The sequence below is a fragment of the Daktulosphaira vitifoliae genome, unplaced genomic scaffold (assembly GCF_025091365.1).
Source record: "Daktulosphaira vitifoliae isolate Bord-2020 unplaced genomic scaffold, ASM2509136v1 Scaffold_5, whole genome shotgun sequence".
Taxonomy (NCBI): domain Eukaryota; kingdom Metazoa; phylum Arthropoda; class Insecta; order Hemiptera; family Phylloxeridae; genus Daktulosphaira; species Daktulosphaira vitifoliae.
This window is the reverse complement of record NW_026099576.1, coordinates 8,485,151-8,508,753: the sequence shown is the minus strand read 5'-3', so window position 1 is coordinate 8,508,753 and position 23,603 is coordinate 8,485,151. Positions and strand designations below refer to the sequence as shown.

Genomic DNA, 23,603 nt, shown 5'->3' with positions numbered 1-23,603 from the left:
TAAACGTATTACAAATTATAGAAATGATTGTATAACCAGATGTTCTACATAAATCACGAAAACATCGAAAATTACTTAACTCTGAAAAATTCTGTCAAACGTTATTAATTATAACTAATACATTCACTTCAAAATAAAGCATTCTTTTATTAAGTTAAAAATATTTGAATGTTTCAATAAGCTTACAGTTAAGTCGAATGACTATTGATACGCAATGCGATTTACGGTATTTTTTAGCTGTTAATTATAGTGCGCAGTACACCTATTTGACCGCGTTTTTTAATATGAAAGTGAAAAAACCGAATGAGAAGAGGCACAAATCGACCACTCTTGGAGAGTTTAATTAAGGAGAAGGTCACAAAAAAATATATTTGATTTATTTAGATGCAATGAATAAACATACTAGGATTTTGATTATGCAAAATCAACATATCCGTTTCAGATTTAAATACATTACAAAAGACTTGTTTATCGCGTTAAATTGTACGCGTTATATACTTTAATGTCACTTATGTTTAAAGGGAATACTTAAATCAATTTTTATACGAAAATACTGCAAATGACTATACTTTTAGTTGTATGTTTATGTAAAATAATAATTATTATGGAAATTTATCATTCTAATATTTTCAGTTTAAATGATTTATATGACTATTTTGTATTTTAGAATTTCCAAGTAACAACGTAGAAATATGAAAACACTTTGTAATTCGACATAGACTAGTGTTGACTATTGCAACTGCACAATTAAAAGCCTAACGTGTGTTTGTCAATGTGCTCGAATAAATATTATACACTTTCTTTGAAATATCATCAAATAAATTAAAAGTGGCATTTATTGAAAATGCTTTAGTACGCCTAATGACCTAACACGAATATTTTTTATTATCGTGAAACATATGAAAACTGTGTGTCACAAATGCGCAGATGTGTCTAAAGCAGCTTCATCATTGACAATAAAGTTATCATTTTGCATAAGCTCGAAGATTCACATGGCCATTAAATAACAGCATTTTAACGGATCTCTTTATGAGAAAATGTACAGTTTGAATTTTAATCGATTTGCTCCGATTGAAAATGTAATCGGTCGTACCATCGGTTTAATGATTAATTAATACATTTAGACTATAAAGTCCATTCGGTCGTAAACGGCTCGAGCATGTACTTGAACAGCTATACTTTATCGCCAATACCCCCAAAACCTAAAAAGGGTTTATGAGTGCATTCGATTTCTGTGTCGTTTCAAATGTTTGTCTGTATAATAATACCAATCAGATGGTCGCCGAAGATTTTACGACTAGTATTTCCGGAGACGTCGCGGTCGTGCCCATTAAACAGTTATGCTCATCTCATTCGTCTCGACTCCGGTAGCGTTTACATAACGCCACTGTCGCCGTGTCATCGGCTCTATCGTCGCGATGCAGTGAAACAGCGTCTATATATCAATTTAATAATAAGTTCTATTTATACGACATCGTCACGTCTTCGTCGGCGAGTTTTGTTTTAAACGGTCGGGGGGGGTAGCAGTGAAATGAATAAAAATTAAGTACACAAACATCGTTTAGCCTAATGGAGTCTAAGCAGCAGGTAGTAATAAAAATCGGTCGGCGCAGACATGTGCGAACGATAAATATCGCAGTCGGATTTAAATTAGTCTTCTAAAGAGGAAGGACTTAGCACAGTAAAATAGGACCGCGACGCGTGGGTCTCCCCCCGGGGCTAATTTGCTTTTTTGGAAACCAAAACGTTGTACCCGCACCGATTCCAGCACATGGCTCTCCCTCGGCCCGAACACACGACGACAACGCGTCATCGTTATGACTATATTTACAGTGCCGCCTACTGCTATCTTTACTACATCTCCAGCTACTAATTGATTCCTCCGGGAGTTTTGTGCACGGTGAAGACAACACAGGAAATCGAACGGTGAACTGATGACCCTTAGCGACATCCCGTTACACGGCAGTTTACGACACGAACGCCAGTAAAGACCGGAAATCAGCATAAAACGCATTTGTTGTAGGTATACTTAAGAGGATTGTTTAGTGTTAGTTCATATTTAAAGCGTTTATAAAATTATTTAAAATACAACCGACGTAAACAGCAGTCGGCAGGAGTAACGATTTATTTCACTAATGGGACATCCAGAAAGAGAAGGAGTTTTTTTTCGGATGTAAAAAATATATCCAGAAAAATAATATTGTTCCGTTGGAAATCAATTGCACGAAAAGTCTGTTTATTCGGTAGAAAACACACCAGTGTTCGATTGTTTTGCTTAGAAAATAGTTTTTTTTTGAAAAATGTCTAATACAGTCTAAACTAGATATAATAATTTATGGCATGTCTATCAACATGCTTTCATAATATTAAAACATGTTTGTGTTCGTCTAATTGTACCGACCGGTTATATTATGTGATATCCCATTAAAAAAACCAAATCAAACGACAGTTTTATTAGTCACTAGAGTAGTTCGACATTTAAATACTTTAATCGCATTCGACTAACGCTGAAAAGGAATCTCGTGTAAACGCACAAAACATATTTCTCAAAAGTATTGAATTTAAAATCTAATTAATTGAAAATCGGTCGCAGGTACGCAACATAATCGTTTGACTACAATGCGTTTGATGTTTACAATACTAATGCGTCCAGCCTTCTGTTTGGTATGTTATACTCGCCGAGTATATATCAATGAACTATGACGGCGCAACTGCCGCGAATGGGTCGCACAGCCGGTCATGGAATCGATTTATCATGTTTTCTCATAGACATACCGACAGCAAATAGAAGCAACAAAAAATACAACGTCGACTTGACGATTCGTTTGTCGGTATGTGCTCCGAACGGTCGCGCAGGATAACTTTGGATTAGTGACAACAAGTAATTGCTTATTACACCGATCGATGATGGCCGCGATTATATTTTTTATCGCTTATTCCATCTGACCACCACCCGGCGGTTTTAGAAATATGATACATTTTCAACGTCAGTGAAAACATATTGAAATCCTTTCGAAAACTCATATTTACAACAACAACAAAAAAAAACTATAAAATCTTACGAGTACGTACATAATTCACAATTAAGGTTATTAAAAACAAAAGAAACAAATCATTGTTGTAAATGTTTAATCTAAGATTTTATTATTCATAACCGATCGCGTAGACCATTCTAAGTTAAGTATAATATTTCAATTCACTGTTTTTTATTCTGTTTCAGTAAACGTTATGTGCCCGATATTTTAAAGATAATGAATTTCACTTGTTCCATAGACGTTTATACTTGACAAACATGGTCGTTTTAGTTTAGTTATTAAACAGTGTTTTAGACAAATCCATCTGCATATCATACAATTAAATCTAAGTAAGCAAATAACTAGGCGAATTTTATTTTACAACTGGGTACTTTGAGATGTTCGTAGATTTATAACAATTATTAAGTAACACAGTAAATCAAGCGAAATGAGAATGCATCTCAATGTTTTCGTTTCGAGAATTATTAAAGTTGGTATATTCTTTGAATTGCGTTTCAACATGATAAATACGCATTTTGATTGTTATCATTTCATCATTTTTAAAACTCTGTGGAATTTAATTTAAAAAACAATTTCTATTTCATTTTGAATTATTATGTTTTATACAACTACTGGTAAGAACTGTTATTCTAGTTAATTTTTTTTTTTTTTTTGTAAATTGATTGCGCACAATCGATTTGTGAAACCCAACCGTACAACCAAATTATAATTCGTGTATACGCTGAAGATCCAGAAGATTGGTATAAAACGATTTTACAAGTTCATGAGTATATATGCTTCAAGATTGAATAGCTAAAGTTTTCATTGATAATACGAATTTTGATTAGATAGTATGATCGTAATTCGTGTTGAACACTCGAATCGCGACTTTTACTCGACTAGATTGTCCGGAAAAGGCAAAGAGTGAATATAATTTCCTTTAATAATATCTCAACGGCCGGTTGTCGCTAAATGTGAATATGTAATGTCTTAGAAGTACAAGAACGGAATCATTCGATATCTAAGTTGTATTATTGTCATCATTAGTAAGGGTGACGTATATGAATACGTTTAGGAAATTGGACCGTGATGCCTGAAGTGTTGTTAAGTTCGGCCAAATAGATTGCTGTTCTCGTTAACTGATATTTTATGTGTTGCCATTTCTATTACTTCTCTGGAGACGAGTTTTTAAGCAATTTATTGTTTGCAGTATGAATACATTTTCTCATTTATGTCATGTGGATAAGTCACTAAGTTTATAGACTTAAAAGAAACCATATTTACTAGCAGTGATTACAATAGAGTGTCACAAGTCTCGCTACGAGATATAATTAGTTATGCAAATAAATGGTCAGCAATTTAGTGCATTGGTTTTTTTATAGCTGCGTAAGTTACACGGTTAACTTGTAGGAATATCGACGGACGGAAAATCATTTGAGCACATTTTTTGAAGACGTGTCTTTTGGAATCAATTTACCGGTCGTTATTACAGTTCAAAGTTGTCCCAATTTAACATATTGCTCGACCATGCGCAACAAGTAGTTATCATTGTACGGAGGACGTTTGTAACCACGTTCTTAGACTATTTGTTGAATAATTTATAACAGTCGAACGAGAGTGTATTCCTGAAAATATTAATACAATTCAATAATAAACAGCATTGGGAATCGTCTCTAACGAAATGAAAAACACGTTTGTTAAAAATTAAAAAAAAAAAAAAAAAATGATTGTACCACGTAGGTCGGTGATTTAAGCGATTGGTATTGGGACCACATGTGTGCCCGACTGTGACACACCAATTTATTGGTATGAACGGATGTAATATATAATATTGTGGTTATTGGTTAAGGTGCAGTCGTGACGATTTGGCGGCAGTGCGTGTGCATTTGCCAACGGTGGACAGGAAATCGTACACTGCGACCCATCGAACAGCGTTGCGCGATTTTCATGTAAGAAAAGACCACAAACCCATACAACATCGTGTACATTTTATTTATATCATTACGCCGAAACCCGTTGGCCTCAGATTACCCGGCCAATAAATCAGGTCGCGCTGCGGTCCACGGGCGCGTGCTAGCCGGCGGAACGATCGCTGCGTGCGCCCGGTCACAAAACAAACACACACACACACACACACACACGCGCGCGCGGACGTGTTTGTAATCGACAAATGCACTAGCGATTGAAAAGGGACTAATAAATCGCCGACCGTATGTAAATGAACGTACTAAACTCGTGTAAAATAAACGACTTTGCACGTCGTAAATCGCGTCGCGGCGGCGGTCGGCCCGGCAAGAGTCGGTCAGCCACGGGGCCGGTGAAAACGCCGATCTACGTGGACAGCGCGCCGATATTTGTACCTGTAACTGTTTGGCCGCCGGAGACAGTGACAGGAGAATACGGACCGGCGAGATTTATGCGTCGCTGACGACCAAAACAACAGGACGAAACGCCCCGTGTGTTGTTTGCTTTGTTTCTGCTTATTTATAGTAACCGATCATCGTTGCAACGTGTCCAGCGTTTCATTGAAATATATGTGTATTAGCGTTTTGTCCAAACGACGACAATTTCTCCGAGTGTGTTTGTAATTCACTGAGACGTCGCGGGCTTGACGTCACGGACGAGTTGAACAATTATGATGGCCAGATACGTGAACATTTGCACGTTTTTGCAGAATAGAAACTGGATTTCGGTTGACATTTGGACAGCTCGCCTATTCCTAGTCGGTATTGACCAATGATAACTAGTAAAGTTGTAAATAATATGCTAATCATACATGCAAATAAATTATACACATAATGTTTGTTTTTTTTTTTTTATTCATATGTCAATCTATCATCTATCGCACTTAAAAAATGTAGGATCGGTCATCCAGTTGAGCGCAAGATACTGTAATGAAGCAGAAAAAAAAAATGAAAAGTAAACCTTATTTACATAAAGATGTTACAAAGTTATTTTTAAAGACGTATTAAACTGAATATTGATTATTATATTTTAATTTTTCTCGTGAATTTTTAATTCGTTCATTTGAATATGACTGTAGGGAGTGTATTAAGTTTCAATTTTCAGTTTTAAATGAATATTAAGAAAAAGATTAATATTTGCACATCTTTGTGAATAAGCCTTTCAAATAATTTTTTTTACAATGTAATTGAATACTTTTAACGAATAATAAATATGCGCAGATTTTAAAATTTTTAGATTCAAGATTTTTATAAAAAAAAAAATTATGAAATTATTTTTAATATTTTAACAGTCGAATAAATGTAAAAGTAACCGTTTGTGTTAATAGATTTTTATCGCGTTTTGAAACGTATCGTTTCGTTAAAAGAAGTGGCAATGTATTAGGCATGTGTTCTGTATTTCGAAAAATTCCCCATTTACTAAGATTTTTGGATTCTTATGGTTCATTTTTTGTTTTATTACGACTCAATACTAATGCAATAGATACTTAACTATTTGGAGACATTACAATGTTTTCTCTACCGAGTAAAACACTTACACCCACGCATTGATATATAAATTACACGTATTGTTTTATAGTGTACAGTTAGGGGTTGGTGTTAATTGTATTGGAAATCTATCGACCTCTGAGTGTTTCACACACACGATGGGTACATAAATAAAAAGTCTGTTTAGCCGGAAAAACGAATTCCATTTTAGACCCAAATAACAATTGTAATTTTAGGGATGCGCTATATTTGAACTCGATAATAATCCGACGCTGAAAAGTAAAAGGACACGTCGTCATAACTCGTCCAAGTAAAATAAAAACCCATTTCGAGATGTTCCAGCTCAGTCTCTGTCTCATCGAGGTGCGATGTCTGCGACCGATTAAGAAATGCGTCTTCGTCGTGTGTCCCAGCGGACACAATTGAGATGAAAAATTACACGAACGCGGCCGCACAATAATTTTTGGAAATAAGTGCGAGCAACGCGCGGCCGATAAGCGGAGCGCGAAATACGATATTGCGTACAATAATGTACAGTGCGGCCGCATTCCTACAACAATTACACATAACAATAACAACAACGCGGTACAATATTATGCGACGTGGATATGTGGCCAACACACGAATGCGTAATTGACGCTCACGAACGACATGTCCCGACAGGGTACGCACAGCGTCTTTTGAAATCTTATTTGTCCGTCTGGACATTGATAAACAATAATACCAACGTAATCGAGCCAAAATGCGTTTACACTTTGGCTCGATTATTCGTTCTTTATTGGCGCTTGTTAATTTTCCAGGTAAACGAGAGACCGGAACGTATCCCGTTCGCGTACATTCAGAAACCTGACACTCCACTGCAGTCGGCGGGTGGCTGAACACATGGGATTGCGATTACCGGTGCACTTTTACAGGTGTTTTCAATTGAAGTGTTTATGAGCTTTTGCGACACAATAATCTCGTCACACGATATTACAGAATGAGCCACGCGGACGTTGAGTCACGTCGAGTTTCGCAATGGCTTAGACGCCTGCGATTCAGGTGCCAAAGAACGGCGTGGGAACGGTTCCAGTTGAGACAGGTACGATAAATTGGATTGTAATCCATTCGATGGCCTATTGAAAATGATCCGTTAAAAGTTTTATCTGAACCGACTGAATGAAATTGAACTCTACGGGGTTATTTCCAGATGGATGTGACTTGATAGTACTATGCGATCGGCTAATCAACTGCTACAAACTTGCACTGATGTCGGTAACCACAAACCCGATGAGTCGGTGACAAGTCCTTAAACGCCACGCGTCTCGGAGGTTATCGAAACTACGAGTGTTGCGGACTGCGGTTTAGTTAATATTATAATTACATTGTTTCTATTGTGCTGGCGGTGCAACGATGAGCTCTGTTTTTGTGTCGATCAATTAACGTCGTGGCGGTTCAACGCGCCAAATGTTTCATGTCTTCTCGTGACGTGAAATTTGATCTGCCCGCAGTATGCGTTTGACAAGCCGGAGCGTTAAATATTGAAAATTTTTTAAATAAGCCCAAAGTCACGAAAAACAAATCACGATCCGTCTTTATAATATCCAATATCAAAATAAAAACGACACGTTCGAGGTGTTAATGTTTCTTTTGTTTTGTACGCGGAAGACGACCACAGCGTACTGAATTTTTTTAAAAAATTAACACGTGTAATAAACGGATTGTGTTTAATACATTTCACAACTATCGTTTCGATGTTCACACTCGGTTAAATGCGAAGGAACCGCGTCATGAAAAGTGTTAGGAACTGCTGGAATAATAAATTTGTCATAAACACAAGGGCCCGGCACTAGTTTTTGTTTATCGCTTATCATCCCTCGGTGTTGCCAACAAACAGGTGCGACATGTGGAATTTCGTGAACTAGACGTTCCCGTCATTTAACGATAATGTTTTACTCGGACGATTCCTTCTTGATATTTTCATTGGGGTCGCCATATATATTGCCGAGTGGGTGCGAGATAGTGACTAGTGTAAACGCAATGTACAGCAAAGGGAATGCGGTTAACGACTAAGGGATGCTCGGGAGTCACGAACAACGGATGTGTAGATAGTGAAGTGCAGATGAGAGTGGTAGACAAGTTTGATTTGTGCATATCTGTTTGGATTATTTATGTGTTGGCCCAAGCAATGGGTTTTGCCGCCAATTTATAATATTAGGCGAGTTGTGCGCTCACTCACTTTTGCCAAACTTCATCGACAAACTTTTCATCGCCTCCGCCTACGTGATAGCGCAACTTATATTCCTTCATCAATACATTTACACGAGAACGTTACAACCTCGACTTTGCCCGTTTAAACCAAGTTACTCATTAGACACGCCAAACAAAACCACATGTTGTAAATGTCACTTAAAAAGACCACTGCCACACCAAGTTCAAGTGGCCACCCAACTCTAGTTGTACATGCGATAACCGCTTAGGAAATTCACGTTTTAATTCGAATTACAAAACCTTATGATATTTCATGAAAAATGTGCTGCTCTTTGTAAAAAATAATAACGTCTACATTTTTGAAACATACGCGTAGGTACGCATGAGTGTAATTAATACATTTAGATTAAAAATAATCACTGGATCATTATGATTATTATTAATCGGAATGATTAAAATGCTGAAAATTAACGAGATATAATATTGCTAACGAAAAAAAAGTTTTTGATATGTAATATGATGGAGCCCCATTGGATAAATATAAAAATGTAGTCCATACGTAATATACCTAAACAATGACTATAGAAAAATGTGTTAGATGCGAAAATGTAAATTATGTGATTCATAACTTAGCAGCGTGAAAGTTAGTAGGTGTTAAATTTGGATCGCATACTTTTCAAGAATAATTTTTTTAATGAAAAGACACGAGCACAGTAGACATGGTGATCAATGCTTACAGTAACAATGTCGAAACGGAACATCATTTCAACGAGAAATTATTTTTAAACATTGTGGCACGATCATCATTTATAATACTAGAACTCCTAAATAAGTAGTAATAAAAAATAGTAGAATAGAAGTAATTAATAACTTTAAAAGTCGCAACAAATGTAATTCGGTCACGAAAATAAAACATGTTCTTTATTAAAAAAAAATTTTATTCAAAATGAAATTTATCTTTTGCATTTTAAATGTTTTCAATGATCTAATAATAGTTAGGTATCATCGCTCATAATTGTTATTTTTATATTAGATCATTGTTAGTATGGGCTGATGGATGTAAACAAACGTATTAATCTTTTTATAAATCTAATAAAAATCAGAATAAAATATTTTCAAGAAATAAATAAACATTTCAAAAATAAAGTGTTATTTATACTTCTATATAAATTAACAAAACCATACTGAATATACACCGAGAAAATAGCGTTTCAATTTATCGAAAGGCATTACAAACTCAAAGTCAACGTTTTATTTAATTTTATGTAATTTATTATTTACTACGACACAAATATGTATTTATTACGAGTGCATATAAAATACATATTTATTGGGAATATTTGCTAAAATTTAAATATCACCCATAACTATAAGATTACTAGAATGGTTTAAAAAAACATTTTTTTGCAAACAAATGATATTATTTGATGTATGTCTAATTGCAGTTAAATTGTACGCGATGCATAAAAACTACAAAATCGATGCACACGTTAAGGTTTGTTTTACATTTTCGTTTGATGAGTTGCCGCCGACCTGGTTATCTCTAATATCACTTAAAATAACTCGTCTTCAAGAATTTTTCGAACGCCCTATCAAATAATTTGTACGCGCACTAAGCATAATTTGAGGAGCAGTAAAATCTACAAACCCAACTCGCATAAAAAAAAAAATAAACACTTATGCAAATTGACCACATCGATCGCTTTGGAATGTATTTTTACGATACACGGCCAACATTTATACCCTTCGCGTCTTTATCTACTCGTCCAAAACTCATTTCACAATACGACTGAATTTGCATGCGTTTTGTTATGTCGCAAAGGCGTTAACTTCAGAAAACCGCATTTATACATGTTTAAGTCCACGTAAAACACCCGTCACGAGTACAATTCATTATTATTGACATTTCGAAATAGCGAAAATGTGGAGGAAATCGAGTTCCCGCGAGAGGCTTAACATCTGTCACCGTCAGCAGTAAAACTCGAGTCCGTTTTGCCGGCAAACGCTAAAGAAAACCAGATTGTCGTTTTTCCTTGTACTTTATATGACATCAAACTTAAAACAGAGGGAAAAAAATTGATCGTGCAATTAATCTGTTAGGTGACTGACGTTCATTTGGAAAGTATGGGTCGAATTAAATTACAACAACATCACTGGAATTAATACTTTATGAAATAATAATACCAATAAAAATACTTAGTATGAAGAAATGTAAAAAAAACTGAACGTGTTTAAAACTGGAGAAGATGATTATAGACTTTGTCTGACTACAGCGTTTTACTATTGTCACAAAACGCATTAAAATAATATTTAATCATATTTTCCATGTCGGAATATAATTTGAAAAAAAAATGCATATATTATGTTCCACAAAGTCACCGTCTTTGATGTTATTTGCGAAAATCTTAGAATTAACACAATAACGAGTTAATAATGCAATAAAACATAAGAAAATTGTATTTAAACTATTTAAAATTTTTATTGAAAAATTATATCAATACAAATTTCAAAGATGTGAATGAATACTTCAATTAAAATTTAATGTATTGTTAAGTTACTGAGAAAAAATGTTAATAAGATGACAATACTTTTCTTTAGTAGAGATTCGGTTCGAAAAGTTTCGAGAACGTTTATAATTTTAATAAAAAAGCCCTCAAAATTGATTTTAAAGCGTTTTTGAAAGTAAATTAACTGATTCTCGGAATTATTCAATCAAGATCGAGTTTTTTTCCTAGTCATTGAAATTTAAAACAATATAATTCGCAGGACAGATAAAAATATTAAAAGACACATTTCAATCGTTTCAAAGTGATCGCCTTATTCTTAAACACGTTTTTCGATTGTGCACAGGTTATGAAAATATCGGTAAATGGTTCAGTTAAGTCGTGTAAACGAGTGAATCAACAAGAGCAATTAAAGCGAACTTGATTTACGTGTGCAGTTGATTACTTGTCATTTTCAATTCAAATCGTTAAGAACAACGCATTAAACATAATATGTTTAATGACATTCAAACTCATATCAGGAAAAAACAAATAAAATATATTTGGAAAATGATAGTGTAAATATTTGATTTGAAAAATCTATTTATATGGATATTTTCCATAATTTAATATTATCAAGAGTGATATTATTGTTTTCAAAATCATTTGGAATTTATCTAACGAACTCGTCTGTTTCATTTTTTTCTAAAACAAATATATTATTGAGATACTAAATTTTCCAAATATTTTTGATATGAACGCATATGTAGACAGACGACAACGTCAGGCACACTGCCAATGTTAAACGTCTGTGCTTTTTATTCAAATATCGTTTTTAAATGTTTGTAATTATAAGCGAATAAAATGTAATTTTTAAATATAAGCATATTCGTTCATATATTAATGCATATTTTTGGAATTCTTGGTGACTAAATATGATTTTATCGACATTTATTTATGGTTACCTGCGATAAAAAAGACATTGCTAATTATGATTACTGTTTATTCAAGAGGTCTATTAACTAAATATGTTGTATGATAGGCTTACAAGTTTTTTGAAATATTATCCAGCAGCCAGACTCTAAAGCACACAACATGTCATCACGTGCTGTGTTTAGAATATACAGACTACAATTATGTGGCGTGTATTAATTCCTCGAGAATACATTATGTATTTAAATTTAGCAAATAATATTCCATTAATCATATTTGAGATCCTGTATTTTAAAAATCCTATGAAAATCTTCAACTAAAAATTGTTGGACTTGAAAAAAAATATCGTTTAACTATTTTCATTTATAATATGAATAATTCAATGAGTGTTTTGTAATAATGATTATTTATGAAAGTTGTTGAAAAAAAAAATTATAATTAAAATAAAAAACCAGAAAATACTTTTTAATTGAATTAAACAGTAAAAAATTGTTGTTGAGTTTATGAAATTGAATTTATTTATTCATATTCTACTTTTTGATTTTTCTAGAGTGGAGTATTATTTTATAACGGAATTCAATAATCACAAGTACGCCTACTATTAAAATTTGAATTTTCTTTATGATTTCGATCATTGACACAAATTATTTTCTCAAATATTGAACTTCAAGTATGTGTTGTCAACTATAATATGCTGCTTAAGTAAATCGTCTGATATGAATTTGAAATTCATTCCACACGCGGTTCACATAAAACCATTTTCAAATAAAAACCACTGGAATCAATTCGCAAGTTGACTTTTGTGTTGTTATTTCGGTGAACGGGAGTTCTAGTAGAAAAATTTCCGGTTAAATCATCTAATGAATAACATCATTAGATACCCTTAGGTATATCTGTGTATATGTTCTTTGGATTTTATTCAAGAACAAACGGTTCGCCTTGTACTTATTCGCATCGCGAATCATGATCTGGTTGAATAATCGCACGCTTTTCTTCTTCCTATCACTCTTTACCCGAGTAGTTCGACCCTATTACTTAACGGGTTGATAAATGGATACAGCATCGAAACCCCTTTGTTTCTGTCCTGCATACCTGATTTATATCGTTTGAACGACGTGCCGCCGCCGGATCCATCACTTTCTTCTCAACCCTTTCTACTGACGTTCGTTCCACCGGCACCACCACCACGACACACACTTAACTTGACCTCCTCCCTCGTCGGCTCTGCGTGTGTTTACATGCTGAGGTGATTAATCGACCGGAAATCGGCAAAGGATGTCCTAGGAGAAGATGCACGCACGCAATCATCCGTTGACGGTACGGCAGTATAATATTATCCCTCACTCGGCGCTAATCATTGATCAAAACTGATGTACACGGACATCTATCACGGGAGCTCTAAGATACACAATGTGCATACACACTAAATCAGCGGCTACTACGTGCACGAACGTATCTATCACTCGGATTCAGTTTTTGAAATCGAAAATGACAAAATGGGTAGGCGTTCGTCGTCTGCTTTTGTCTTGGATGTGAAAATTACAATTATACTCACATTGCACGACCGAAGTAATGATTCCGAACTGTTGTTTCCGCACACCAAAACGCATGTGTTGTGAATGCATTCTAATTTCGTTTTCCAGGTTGCGTATGTTAATAAACCATAGAGAACAACAAGTATGCCGATATTATTATTTTTTTATATCCCGACCTAGGAAGTGACGAACTCGAGAACGAGACTCGAAAACAGACATGACCGTTTGAATCTTGTCAATTCTATACGTTTTTGTAATTTCCTCGGAGAATCGAGACCCTCCCAGTGTGTGTGTACAATACAATAATAACATAATGTATAGGTACGTCTGGTGTATTATTTTCTAATCGAAAATCACCGTTCACACTTCGTGTCGTTTTGTTTTTCATGATTATCGTTTCTCCGGTCGTGCATATTACATATCGAACTGCTTGTACAAGACTGCCGGGGTGACACCGTCAATAATGATATCCTATTGTAATCCGGGCTTTGATTATAGATCATGGCACTCCGGCTAATCCGTGTAATCGTCTGTCGTGTGCGACAAGCGGCACAAAATTGATAACTCGAAAATATAATAAGATCACTCGTACCGTCTGAACTATTCAAATTTATTCACGATCGAAGTGTGAAAGGCTGTGGGAAATATTTCGTTTCAATTTAACTACATGCGTTTGTGTCATTTCACTAAAACCATGTACCCAAACAAACAAGTTTTTGATGTACCGAAGATGATTTTCGGTAATAAACGGTTAATAGGTATGCGTATTTGATTAAGCGGCACGAAAAAAGTCGAGTTTCCTTTTAAAAGATTGTAATGTAATAAATTTTAGTAGTTTGAAGTATTATATTCTAATCAGTTAAGGCTTAACTATACCCATTACTACGGTGAACCAACATGCCTCGTATATATTTTTATTTGGTGTTAATATTCTGTGTCGAAAATCGTTTCATTAAAGATAAAACCCATAGAAATCGCACAACAGGACCATAATACTTTACTATGGATTGAAGATTATATCACAAAAGTCACATTTGTGTATGAATATCGTTCATCGACTTCCATACGAATCGGCTACTGGGTACTAAATAAATAACAAAATATAATTATTATGATGACATAAATCGACTATACGCAATTAACATAAAATTGTAACATCGGAACATTAACAGAGTGCGTACAAGTGGTACGCAATAAAAATACACACATTTTTCAGTTCTTTTACCATTCGATTTTATTATGTTATTTATAATGTTCGAACATTAGTGACCAATAAAGATAAACCTCCAGATTTTAGTCTAGTCCATTACTACTGGGGCCGCGCTGTGGCTCGAGAAGCTGAGGAGTAGGTGCGCCGACGACTTATGAGTTTTTGTGCGATAGGATTTATCGAAGTCAGTGATAAAAGAAACCGAAAACAGTATTAAGTGTCGAGAATTTAAATAAAATAGCCATAATTAAAAATGACGTCTTTAATAGCTGTTTCATATGCTAATAATTTTAGTCGTGCGACATCAATGTAAATGTAATATTACCACAGAAACCCTTAGGCTATGTAATAACTTAACCTAAAGGATAAATGGATACACTGATTAGTTCTTAGTTTGGCCGGTTTCTACTTCAATTTGACAACAAAATATTAATCCAATTCCAATGAAATATATCAAAATTAACATACAATACTCAATGTCAAGATGATTTCTAAAAACCGTACAAAACTGTTATCGATAACCTGTATTTAAACAAGATATTAAAAATACACACATGTATGAATAAATTTAAAGTCAACGTGTATTTTACTAGTCGTACCAATATTTTCTAACATAGAAAATCAGATTAATTAAAAAATAAATCAATTTATAAAAACAAAAAATTATACATGATCGCGTTATAGTGCCATTAATAAATGCTCAATCGAACAGTACTATAGAAAAATTATAATTGATATAAAAAACCGGTTAATATTTGCTCATTTCATTTTCGAAAAATTCGATTGGAAAAATGTTCAAAAGTAGAAAGGGTTGGATGTGAGTAGAGGTAATCGCGTCGATAGTAGCAACGATGAGACGAGGTGGGAGACGAGTGCATTATTATTTTTTATTTTCTTAGTACTATTGCAGAAGGATATGGGCACGGCACGTCGAATTATCGTGTTTGATCTGACCAGGATCAAAGGGGTCCGCCGGCGGCTTCCTGTTTTATGACCATCATAAAAATCGCATTGATAAACAATCGTAAAAATACACTTTTATAAATAAATCCATAAAAGAAATACATCTCTGATTGGCCATTAACGAAGACGTCCGTGTGAACGCGATAGTGGCAGAGCCGTGAAGGGAGGCGAGGGAAGATCGGATAAAAAAACTATGGTGAAAAAAATTAATGGTACGGTTTACCCAGGCAGGTGGCAAATATGCCGAATATGTTTGGCCCATGCGATGTAAGCACAATACTCCTGTACGTGTTGACAATCATCGACAGGTCTTTTTGTCAAGGCCGAACCCCAAGAATGCGTCCTCAGAATGCCGGTCGCAGTAGAGCTTGCGGTTTGCCGATAGATAATATCTGTCGTACTCACAACTCGGCACATAAACGTATGATTTTTTTAGCTTCCCTCGATTGTTTATCGTTTGTATACTTTGTAGCCGAACGGTAAACGCCGTTTGGTAATAACATAAAACATTTTGTCGACATGAAAATGATCGAAAAATATAAAATATCATAAAAAAATTCACCACTGTCATTTCAGTGTATGCGTCGACGTATGTCTGGTACGTATCAAATTTCTCAGAACATATTTTAGTTAACTCGCACACCCACCGAACTCCACCAAAAGGCAAATACCTTTAGTGTGTGGGTAATAATTACACATCAGGTCGTGCGAAAAGGTTTTGTAAATTATTACACCTGATTTAGTACACGAACCGTAATGAACGCGATAGTAAGTTACCATAATTGAATGTAATCAACTAGTAAAATTCTAGACACTCGACGGCCGTCGACTAATTTGTCGGATAATTTATTGAATTTTTTTTTTTTTATTAAAATTAAGCTGCTAAATGGAGTCATTAGATTTCAGGTTTAAAACAAAATACATACACAGGTATAAATAACATGGACATATCAATACTACTACTGCTTTTTCTATGTCAAGCATTTGTGAATAATAATAAGAAATCATACATAGTTAATGTAACCTGTTTTACAATTTACACATGAATAAGTTATTGTGATCTTAACTCTAATTCATTCATTTAAATTAAATTACTAAACCAACAGTGTTATACTCGCACATTTTCTAAGTAATTTTCACGTTTTAACAGCATTGCTATACACAAGCCACATTTGTGTATCAAGTATACTAATTGAAGAGTAACTGTAAATTTATCAAAAGTTCATTATTTGAATACAATTAAAAGAGCCGATTTAAATGAAATCGTTTATTGTTTGGCTTCATTTTTAACCACGACAAAGCGATTTTACCAACACTTGAGTCATTTTACGTCTAGATTTAGAAATATGAACGAAACGGGCAATAAATCATCGAGAATAAATTGATAAAACTCATAATTCGGAATCCGTTCACATATTCGTTTTATAATACGTTGTTATTATTAAAATCCGAGTAGCCGCGGATAATATTTTTTTACTTACAGGTATAACGGAGCAGTAAATCATGGTATCACAAAAAAATGAAAAAATGTAGAAATAATACAACATAAAAATACGTTTTCCAACAACCGATCATCGGCGGTCTTCCCCTCGTACTCTAATGACCCGTAAAAGGCGATTGGTTAAGGCGACGGAGAGTTTAATCAGAATTTATTGTTGAACAGCACAAAAGATGCCAAACGATATAAATATGTATTTCTATATTTTTTTTTTTTACACTCGATTGTCATAAGTATTTTACTCTTTTCCACCTCTACTTCGAAAATGTTCAACATTCGGTACGGTCCTCGCGCACCTGTTTCGTGTTGTTTTGTCGTTTTTTTTTTTCCATTGCCGTTGATTTTTTACACCCTCAATAAACACCACGCTTTGACGGAAATACCAACAAGTTCTTCGCAGGTATAATCTTAAAAGGCTGTCAAACAATATCCAAGCGGGTACGGTACAGCTGCGCGGATTATACCTTAACGTTTTAAGTAACTGACTAATTAAACACGGCAGGTTTAGCTAGTAGTCTAAAAGTGAAATTACCAATATAAGCAGTGCGTAAAAAGTCATAAATTATTTAAAAAAAATTAATTGAGAATACCAAAAACAACAGAGATCTTTTGAAAAATGCAAATTTTCCATATGTTATCAACTTTTTTCTCTATCAGCTATCGAGGAGCATCCGTTTTGGAAAAAATTTTGTGAGCTTAGTATAGAAAAGATTCAATTTCTTTTTATAATGTTTTATTCTCTAATGTTTATACCTCGTCAAAAACCGAGCCTTTTGTTAGATAACACTTATTATAGTGCTATTAGTATGACTATCGGTATGGATAATATTTTACATCAATTTAATTACAACACAACGGTTATCTGGCGTTCAGTCATAATTCATTGCTCTGTTGAGTGCTATAAACTTCCAAAATTCACGTCTAATCTAAAAACAAACAATGCGATTTTATTGTAATATAATGTTCTCCATCAAACAATATACGCGCGAGGATAAAAGATTTATAGGTGTATTTTTTACTAAGCGTTCGTTTAATATGACTTTTGATGCGACGGCTTTTGTTCCACTCTTTTTATTTACGTAAAAACAATTCAGTACAATTTGAAGACGACCCGTCTCTCTGGCTCTCAGGAAATATTTCAAATTCGGCTGGCAGACAAATTCAGTGTCGCTCCTTTCGTTTTGTATCAATATAATCATTGTGGAAATGATTGCTTTATTTGACAAACACAGTGAATATTCTGGCGGCGGTACACATAAAACACCGCCGGAAGCAATTTTAATCAAATATCTAAAATACAAAAAGGAGAAGATAATGTAAGCGATATGGTGAGGACGTCGAATTTTAACAGCTCGACCGGAGGCCACAATATCATGCAAAGAGATAAATAAAATATTCGCGCGTTCTTTTGGCATTACCGAACATTTTGTTGCATTTGTTTGATTACATAGTAGCTATACTTAAAAAATTTTATTTTCTCAAATATATGTGCCATTGGGCATAAATATTACGGTTGGGATGGGGTTATAGTTAGTATAATAATAATATACGAACTATAATTCTAAACTCATTTAAAAGAAAAGTAGAATTTCAACAATAAATTTTTTTAATTTATAAATATAAAAAAACTCGTAATTATTAGAAATATTGAGTTTTATTAAAACTATTAGTAATTTTCTATTAACGTTTAATCAAAAGATTCTGATACTTATTTTTGTTATTTGGGGAAATTCGTTAAATATTTCATTATTTATAGTAATATTATATGATCAGAGGCTATACATTTCGAAATACGATCTAATTGTAAGTGAACAATATTTTTTTATTCATGTTGAAGAAACATCATATTTGTGAGAGAATGTAAAATAATGAATGTATGGTCGAGTATGAAAAATATTTGCATAGCTAAAGAAAATTTTACAAACGTCGAAAAAATAATGAAATTAAAAATAATTAAATGTTAAATATTCATTGTCTTACGAATGGCAACAAAATGGACCACAACACGGCCAAGGTATTTCCTTCTATAAATTACAATATCACCATTTCATTAGATTTCGACATGACAATTTATTATATTAAGAGTTTAAGGTGATTAGAAACACTCTCTTGTAGATCTATAAATAAAGTACAAAACGTGGACTTAAGTCATAAAAAACATTTATTAAATAGGAATAACTGCTAATGACCAACATTATTTATACCAACACACTGGAATACATAGTAACTTTATATAGACTGCCTATAATGCTGGTATATACAATGTTTTATTTTATTTTATCCGTCATTTTATTACCCCCGTTTCCTTTATATTCCGGCTGTGCCGCTTCTGATAGTAATAATAATTACGGCCACAATAATAATTAGAAAATTGCTTCTCACCGTTGGTCGATATAAAATTGGTCGTTTGTACGGCAATACACTGCGAGTGTAAGAAATTTTTAACGATGCACTCATTACTTATAGAAATATAACAACGACCTAATGAAGGTGCGACTCGGTCTATGCGACTAAATACATTTGTAATCACGAGATTAAGTCAGGAGTACGTCTTGTATTAATATTTTAAATTTACATTACGTTCAAGATTATTATTATTGTACTTTTTTGGTCAAACGTAAATCACAAAAAACAATAGTTAAAAAAAGGTAATAACTATTGGCCAAGACTATGTACAAACGTACATCCAAAGGTCATCGTCCCGCATTCGTTGTAATGTATGATCACGCAGTTAAAAAATAATATATCCAAAGGTATTTATTACACACTTTTTTTTATGCGAGCCCTTTTTTTGATATTCCGTTATGTGATCAGCTGCTTTTAAGAACAGTAGCTATGCACGGCGATACCTACAAAGTCATAAAAGCGCAATATAAAAAATAAATACCAGTCGTTCAAAATGCAGCCGTCTGCGATTCAGTAATATTCACGATAATATAATAAGAATATAACAACACACATAATATTGTTCCATATGCGTCTGCATGCAATCTTACTTGGACTGGTGATTCCGTTTATAGTTCTTCGGCTGTCTTCATGGCTCTGTCGATTGTGTACAAACCCAAAACGGGGATGGGGAAATGTAAAGATAAGGAGGACCGAGAAAGCAGTCCGTTGACTATGCGTCATGATGTGTTATATTACCTATAAAGCACTGTTGTCACAGCACATTATTACGACCCGAAATCCCGCGTATGTAAATCGCTCGTTTAACGTGCAGCTATAGACATAAAAAACTGATATTTACGCCTCCCGAGCGTGTGTATAGATTCGCAATAATCGTTTTTAATGTTCGAAGGCTTCGTGTGCGTAATACCACACAAGACTTGAACGATACTGGATGCGAGAAGATTTTCAAAGGGGGCGAATACCATGTGAATTCAGCTCCTTTTCTTGCTGAAACATAAGTATTATTGTAGACGATGTTTTTTTTTTTTGTTTTTCATATCGGCTGCATACGAGAATAGACTTAATATTTCATTGTTATTCGTATCTATGTTTCAATATTTTCTTCCGAGCAATGATATTCATTAGTAACGACGTGCACTGTAATGTATACAAATGTACTAGTGCGTATCGAGGGTCGATAAGAGGCCAATACTGTTTTTAAGCAGATTGNATTTTCAAAGGGGGCGAATACCATGTGAATTCAGCTCCTTTTCTTGCTGAAACATAAGTATTATTGTAGACGATGTTTTTTTTGTTTTTCATATCGGCTGTATACGAGAATAGACTTAATATTTCATTGTTATTCGTATCTACGTTTCAATATTTTCTTCCGAGCAATGATATTCATTAGTAACGACGTACACGATAATGTATACAAATGTACTAGTGCGTATCGAGGGTCGATAAGAGGCCAATACTGTTTTTAAGCAGATTGAACGGCATCAAGGGGTATCCGGACGTTATTTATTTACATCGTCATGTCGCCTCGGGGCTGGGGTAGGAGTTTTTAACGGGATCCAGCCCATTTGCATAGATTACAAATAATAATAATTCCTTTTTGTCTTTTGTCGTTGCTCTTGGTCCCTTCGATTGGTTACGATTTGCATACGAAACAAAAGGATCGCGATCACGACCGTATATCATCGTTTTAACCGATGGATGTGCACTTCCATTGCATCGAAACACACTGTTTTTTAGCTCAATTGTTTTTTCCCGTCGCGGTCCCATACATCTTCTTATCCTACGCGTATTAATATTATTCTAATAATATATTAGGCGCCCGAGTTCTCACGGCTAAGTGCTCCAGCTCGAGATTGGTTTTCGACGGGGTGGATCCGAAATCGAAACCGACGTTTTTCACTTACACCGTATAAATATATTATAAAAACAATACGTAAAAAACTAAACAAAAGGCATAGGTAGTTAGATTATGGTAAAACATTATTCAAACGTTGTCATTTATTATTTACTTATCTTGTATAACGATTGAAAATAAATTTTACAAATAACGGCGTCGTTCTATGAGACGTGTACACTACATGTCAATAATTTTACTGTAAATTCTCCCTTTATAATTTATTATCATGCCTGGGCTAAAATGTTGTACTATTTAGTTCACAAATGCCAATAGATGAAATAATATAAGATTGAATCGAATTTAACCAAATCATACTTCAAAGATGGTAGAATGATGTTAGATTACAATCTCAAAAACATTATAAACAGGGTATTGAATAAATAAATGTAAGAGCTCCTATTGTTACTAGATATTGGTCTGTTCTTTATCTAAAAACAACCCAGTTTATTTTAACTTCACCTAATCGAGTAAAGCTTATTCGTCTATAGTAATAAGTTCAGTGTTGTTGCATTGATTGATTACACATTTAACGCTTTAGATTTTTTATAATCAATTTTAAGATTATTGTTTAATGTTTTAACAGTGAACCACTCAGACTATCTATCTATCATTTCGGAAAACCGAATGCGATCATCGTTGCTAATTATTTCTTCAACAGAATTAATGTAGCTATCTCACGCTCAGATAAATAGATTCATCTCATCATCGTGGCTTACGACGACTCCAGATTTGCACCTGGAGGGGACGATGCATACTACAGAAATGATCCTGTGAAGTATGATCTTGATTGAAACAATGTTACATAGTTGTATTTATATTTTTTTTAAGAGCTTAAGTCATTCAATTAATTATTTGCCAAAATACCGTTTTCGATAAAAATGTATTAATTTTTTTTTATTTTTAATATAACCTGCTGTCTAATAAATGATACACGTTGTTAATTTCTAAAGAATAAATATTGATACTGCTTTTGAAAGACTCTCTTTTCATTTTTAAACTCTACTTTTGAATGACGATAAAATACCAAAACGCATCAGTGCCATCTATGAGATCATATTTATTGCTATGAAGGTTTGTTTAGGTAGAATCGTCGACAGGCGACAGGTAAACCGAATAAGGTTCACAGATATGAAATCAATTACCAGCCAATAATATTTTACTTATACATATTTTTTCTGCTTGATAATATATTAAATAAAATTTATATTATAATATATTTATTGACCAATCTAGTATATTTTTCGATGTATTTTATTTCGAGCTCTATTATTTGCTTCTTTTTGAAATCATAGGGCCAGTCTTATTGTTTCGTATATTAGAAACTACTTTTTAACCCATGGTAATGATTATTTAAATATTTTTACTATACATTCTTCTTACCTATTAACTTGAGCTAATCATATAGTATGTGTCATACGTGTAAATTATTATTTATTATATCGAACAATGTTTTAAATTAAATAATGTAACAACTTTATTATTAGATATTTGTTGTATTTGTTTACATAAAATTATCAAGTATTAAAAAAAGAAACGCTGGATAAATTAAATGTGAAATGGATACGTCACCGTTAATATTTAGCTAATTTAAGCAACGTCAATGTGAATGTATGCTAAAAAACGTTGAATAGATTATCATTCATGAGCAGTTTCCCGTATAGGCGCAACTACGGCGAGCGACTATCGCCTTCTGTTGAATCATTACAGGCTCATTGCCGTCAATATAGAAAACGTCTGTGCCAAAAAAGTCCATCGCCGTGAGGATCCAACTTCCGGCGGCGTCCGAAAACCTTTCAAGATCGATGCTCCTACCGCTTTTTACACATTACGGCTACACAAAATATATGGCCTGCAGTTACGCCGTACGTGTGTTCGTGGCTGTCGGCATCGTTATTAGGCGTAATGGCCAGTCATGTGTGAAGTCGATCATTACATTGGCGCCGTCGTCCCGCGCGTTGGTTTTTTCCGAATTCTCGCATCTGTCTCGAAGACGAACAATCGTCGTGCGCACTGTAAAGA

General features: G+C 34.0%; 1 non-coding gene across 1 annotated transcript; it reads right to left on the bottom strand.

Moving 5' to 3' along the window:
- Nucleotides 1-22,170: 22,170 nt before the first annotated feature.
- On the bottom strand, nucleotides 22,171-22,369 carry LOC126908738 (small nucleolar RNA U3). The gene has a single exon (XR_007704830.1). It is a non-coding gene; the product is annotated as a small nucleolar RNA U3 (small nucleolar RNA).
- Nucleotides 22,370-23,603: the final 1,234 nt, after the last annotated feature.